Source organism: Trichechus manatus, unplaced genomic scaffold, assembly GCF_000243295.1.
Source record: "Trichechus manatus latirostris isolate Lorelei unplaced genomic scaffold, TriManLat1.0 scaffold00014, whole genome shotgun sequence".
NCBI lineage: Eukaryota > Metazoa > Chordata > Mammalia > Sirenia > Trichechidae > Trichechus > Trichechus manatus.
The window spans coordinates 5,731,269-5,737,353 of NW_004443950.1; positions in this window are offsets into that span (position 1 = coordinate 5,731,269).

Below are 6,085 nucleotides of genomic sequence, written 5' to 3' on the forward strand. Positions count from 1 at the left end.
CAAAACTATTTGTTCTGTAAGCCTTCACCTGAAGTACAATAAAATTAAAAAAAATAAAAAAACAAAACAAAACAGGGGATCACTTACACAGTAGAAGTTAATGCACAATTTTTTCTTTGCTGGCCATTAGGGCTTCCCAGAGAAAAGTTAAAAATATAAGATACTCATCAACTAAACCTCCTTTGAAGTAAGATATAGTCGCATTAACATATTAAAAAGTCTTTTAGACATTCTGCTGTAGGGAAAACTTATTTATATAATTTAATCCAAGGTTTTCCAAACATAATAGACTAAGAAACACCATTATCATATAACATCCATAAATATGCCATGATATTGAGATTCTGCACATTGCTCTTTGGAAAATAGTGATCTACATGCATGAGACAACAAGGAGTAAAATCACATGGAAGTGCAAGAAAATATAAACAAGCATCTAGTTACATGTCAGAATAAAATAAAACATTCAAAGCTATCATTGCGATGAATTTTATAAATCATGAGCCTTGGAATGTCTTTGTAATGATATTGTTTAGGGAATTCTCAGAGCACAGAATTGCTTTTCAAATCATATTTTTTTTCTGTTGTGGGAGGTGGTAGAGAAAAGTGTTAAAGAGAATGGGACCGAGATGTCTGAAAAGCTTGGATTCAAATCCTGATTGCAGTAGTTTGTAACTGGATGGCCTTAGGCAAGTTACAGAGGCTTTCTGAGTCTCTTGCTTTTTTTTTTTTTTCTTTTATTTTCTGTTTGTGTGAGTTTTTTAAAATTTCATTTTAATTTGAAAAAAAGATTTTAGCAGTTTCAATTTATGAAATTTCTGAGCAGAACAAATGAAGATAACTCAATGCTTGGTTCATACGAAGCTCCCCACAAGTGTTCATTTCCTTTACAAGCCACCGTTGTCAACAATCTCAAATCATCACAGAACCCGTGAAGATCATGGAGAAGGGTCTGGACACAGTGCAATAGGCATGGAGAGCCTTGCGATTTCTTCAGGTAGGTAATGTCATTGGGAGAAAAGAGAGACATATTTTATAAAGCTGAATCTGGGTAGCCGAACTATAGAAAATACAGAAGGCAGGGAGATGAGTTAGGATTTAACCAGGGAAACAGAGATGGGCCAGGAAAAAATCAACAGCTTGGATTACGTTTTTGCCTAAAAATGGAAAGGAAATGTTGAGGCTGACATATTATAGTCCTGTTTTCTTCTTTGACAATAATTCCTTAAGATTCCAGATTCAAAGATCCACAGTCGAATTCATTCATGCATTATTTTATTCTTTCATAAAAAGCAATCACTGATACGCTTATAAGAGCAAATATGCATTATAGTGACTGTTGTGAAACCAACCGCCAGGCTGCCATGGCCTCTAGTAGTTCCATTTGCATGCTAATGAAACCAGAGGCCAGATGCCACTAATTACAACCCAGTTACTTGGTCCAACACCCCACAACCAACTGCTACTGAAAAGACCTCGTCATTCCATTATGCAAATGTATTTAGGAAGAACAGGAATAAATTCTAAATAGTGGCAACCGGTGCCATATATTGGCAGGAGGTAAATTAATAAATATATTCAAGAAATGGAAATTAAAAATTATTATTCAACACTAGATTAATCATGGCTGAATAAATATGGAACAGTGCAATTCTTTTTTGTTTTTTTCCTAGTGTCCTGTGTAATAGAATAAAACTTCCAGTAAGTTACTAAGGTATAGTAAGCTGTATTTCCAGAAATCAGTCAGGTTGCCAAGAGGGGGCTAAGTTGTCTTAACACACTCACGTTGCTTCTTCTTAACACAAAAAGAAAAAAAAGACTAAGGGTATTTCTCCTCCTTCAGAGTTACAAAGCTGAGCTGCATGTCTATATGAAAATAACTAGTTAATAAGGAGGAAAAAAAGTCACAAATATATTTTTCTTAATGATTTTTGATGTCATACTTCTTAAAGACTACTTACATCATGCGATGTTTTAAAAAAATATATATATGTATAAAGTAAATATCAATTAAAAAAACAAAAATCAGTTGTCCCTGGGTCAATTCCAACTCATGGTGACCTCATGTGTGCAGAGCAGAACTGTGCTCCATAGGGTTTTCATGGCTGTGACCTTTCAGAAGCAGATCACCAGGCCTGACCTCCAAGGTGCCCCTCGGGAAATTCAAACTGTTAACATTTTGGGTAGTAGCCAAGCACTTTACCATCTGAGCAACCCAGAGATCCTAAATAGCAACAGGGAGACAATTTGTAGAAATGAAAGGAGATGGGTTTGGAGGTCTAGCATCTATGTTTACATTACAGATAAGTCATTTGTTATTTAGGAACTCACTTTAATTCTCAAGGCTTTAATTTTCTCTTAAATAAACACAGCAATACTTACTCATAGGCTCATTATGGTAACTAAATGAGACACCTTCTAGTCTGCTATCTGAGGAGACCTGATGGTCCAGTGGCTAAGCACCTGGCTGCTAACCAAAAGGTCAGCAGTTCGAAACCACCAGCCACTCCACAGGTGAAAGATGAGGTAGTCTGATTCTGAAAAGATGACAGTCTTGGAAACCCTATGGGGCAGTTTTACTCTGCTCTACAGGGTCACTGTGAGTTGGAATTGACTTCATGGTGAAGTGTTAGTTCAGTGCCTGAAGCATAATAGGTGTTCAAGAAAAGGTAGTTACAATTTTCCCTTAGATATTCACAGTATTTCTACAAAGACTCTCCTCCTGGACAAGGTTTATGGCACTTAACATACTTGAGCCTCTGTTTCTTTATCTGGCAAATAAAAGCTTTGGACTGGATGGTGTCTAAGAGGCCTTCTTGCTCTGATTTTTAGAATTACATGGAGTAAGTAAGCAGGAAGTCAAGGAGTACTTGAAATCAAGACCATTCAAAACTCGCGATTGCTGTGCTAGTTTGAAGCCTGCTTGCCTGAAAGTGTGTTGAACACAGTAGCCAGGTGTTAGGGCTGCGAAATCATCCTCCATAAAGACTGCCTTAGGAGGAATATGTGAGTGGAGATAAGTTCTCCCTAAGGCAATGCCGGTATCACGGCATCATTATGAATGAAAATCACAATGAGAGTTTAAAATATATTTTCCACATCTCTATTAGCAGCCTGTTCCTCTCATGGAACATTTCACAAACCTCCAGTTGATTGGACTCCTCATTTTGTGACCATGTACTTTAAAATTTTCCAGCAGTTTCTGGTTGTATGTATGCTGATCCATAACTAAGGTAACTTGTTACATGTTCAACCAGCTGTGATGAATATATTATGTCTTTGTGGCATTTTTTCTTTACATTAATTCACCAAATTAAGGTTGTATCAGACCATGTATTATGATTACATTTTTCAGAAAACCTTCTCCTTGGATCCTCAAACTAAAAAACCAAACCCATTGGCATCAAGTCAATTCCAACTCATGGTGACCCCATGTGTTACAGGGTAGAACTGCTCTATAGAGTTTTCTTGGCTGTAATCTTTATGAAAGTAGTTCATCAGACCTTTCTTCCTTGGAGTTGCTGGGTGGTTTCAAACTGTCAACCTTTAGGTTGGCAGCCGATCTCAAACTGATGAGAATTATTACTCTGAGAGGTTCTTTTAAAACAAGTAGAACTAACAGCAGAAGGCTGAATAGAATCCCTCAGTTGCTAGAAGGATAAGTGGATGGCATTTAATCCTGGTGCTTGGCTTTAGTGATTCATATATTAACCCCCTACCACACGCTTCTTACCAGTTGTGCCACTCAACCTTCACTAGAACCATGTCATATTGCAGGCATTCAACAAACAGAATAAACAACGCAGTGAAGTAGGCAGATGATCTGCTTTCAGATATTAGATTCACTGATGTTGACTAGATGAACCCTGGTGGCACAGTGGTTAAGCACTCGGCTACTAACCAAAAAGTCAATAGTTTGAAACCACCAGCCGCTCTGCTGAAGAAAGATGTGGCAGTTTGCATGTGACAGGCTGCTTCCTTAAAGATTGCAGCCTTGAAAACCCTATATGGCAGTTCTACTCTGTCCTAAAGGTCTCTATGAGTCAGAATCGATTTGAGAGGAAAGGAAGTGTTTTTAGTTTTTTTTGGTTGGATGTTGAATCATTCTCCAAGGCATTATGGTCCCTAAATAGGTGAGTCAGTATTCAAGCCCAGATTCCTTTGATTCCAGTTCCTATGCCCCAACAACTATGTAACACCAACTCTGCATTCTTCATTCTTCTGTTCCTTTTCCTTCCTCACTAACAATTCTTGGCATGCCCGTGGCAAGGAACAATATTTGAGTATCTTTCAAAGTCTCTCTACCCTGGGGAGAACCTGTCTCAAGAATGAGCCAATCAATCAATATAAGGAAAGTTAAAACAATAAAATTCTTGAGTAACGGCGGGTAGGATAGGCAGTAAGTGGCATCTCACAGGAAATATGTCTTTGAGCCCAGTAGAGAAAGCTTTTATTATTATTATTTTTTAAATATAGACTCATTGTGGAAGTTACTATTTCTACCGAAAGGAAGTAAATAAAAATACTCCTGTCCACTACACCTGGGCAGAGTAATGCATCGAGATGAATAATGAGAGCAGTGGCCAAGATTACAGCAGGTCCTGAATGGAGGTAGACAGAAAACAGGAAGGCCGCACAGACATGGAGGAGACATTGCCTTAGTAATACGTGATTAGCAGCATTTTTCTGCACATATTAGAATAAGACAGAGTATCCTTAAACAACTGATGAAAAATAAGCCCTTAAAGCAAATTATGGGGAAGTATTTAAAAGAAGACAGCCTTTGGAATCACATGGATTTTGGTATGAATGCCAGCTCCACTTTTAGAAATGGTGTAAATTTGACTGATTACTTCATTTCCTCGAACCTGTTTCTTTGTGTGGAAAATGGTCAAAATTTTGAATTCAGAAAGTTGTTGGGAGGATTAAAGGAAATCCTGCATACAAAACTTTTCATCAAGTGCCTAAAACATGAAGAATGTACAATAAATGTTAATGTTGTTAGAATCCCATGAACTGCCTGAGCAAACATTGAGAATTCCATGCAAATAATGGCTTGGGACAATGATAATATCAGGTACAGAAAATGATTAGGAGAAAGAAGGAAAACAGGAGCCTAAATTGTATTTTATTTGTTTGTCGTCTTGAATTTGTCAGGTGTCCACTAATTAGTTAAACTGGGTCAGATAATCATTAGTCATATGTTAAAATGTCAGTAGAATTTTAGATAGAAGTAGGAATGTACCAGATGTTAAGTAAAACTTCAGTATTTTCAAGGCAAGTTTCTGAGAGGAACCCCCCACCCCTAGAACAAATAAAACAAAACAAACAAACAAAACGGTTGCCTTCAAGTCGATTCCCATTCATGGCAACCCCATGAGAAGCAGAATAGAACTGTTTAATAGGATTTTCTTGGCTGTAATCTTTATAGAAGGTACCCTGGTTGCACAATGGTTAACAGCTCAGCTACTAACGAAATGTTGGTGGTTGGAACCCGTCCAGGGGCTCCAGGCTCCAAGGAAGGAAAGACAGGGAGATATGCTCCATAAAGATTACAGCCTAGGAAACACTTCAGGCAGTTCTACCTGTCATATAGGGTCGCTCTGAGTTGGAATCAACTCGATGGCACACAACAACAATCTTCATGGAAGCAGATCACCAGGCCTTCCTTCCAAGGTTCTGTTGGGTTGGTTCAAACTGTCAACCTTTAGGTTAGTAGTTGACTACAAACAGTTTACACCACTCAGGGACCCAAACACACATAAATTCATATCTGGAAATGAGGCATAGACAGAGGATGTACGCTGCAAACAGGAAGACGTGATGTGCACCTCAGTTCCACTTCTTCAGCTCCGTAGCTGTATGATCCACCAATAACTGTGTCCTTTGGAAAACTCAATTGCATGTTATGTTAAATAGGATAAAGTTTATAAAGTCCTTAGCAAAGGCATCGTACATAGCAAATGATGGACAAATGTTAGCTAATCTGATTATTACGATTATTAGGATGGACTTGGATCACATTGTAAAAATCTATGGCCTTAGTTGTTTCAATACCAGCATTACAGATGGCCTCAAGCCCCAC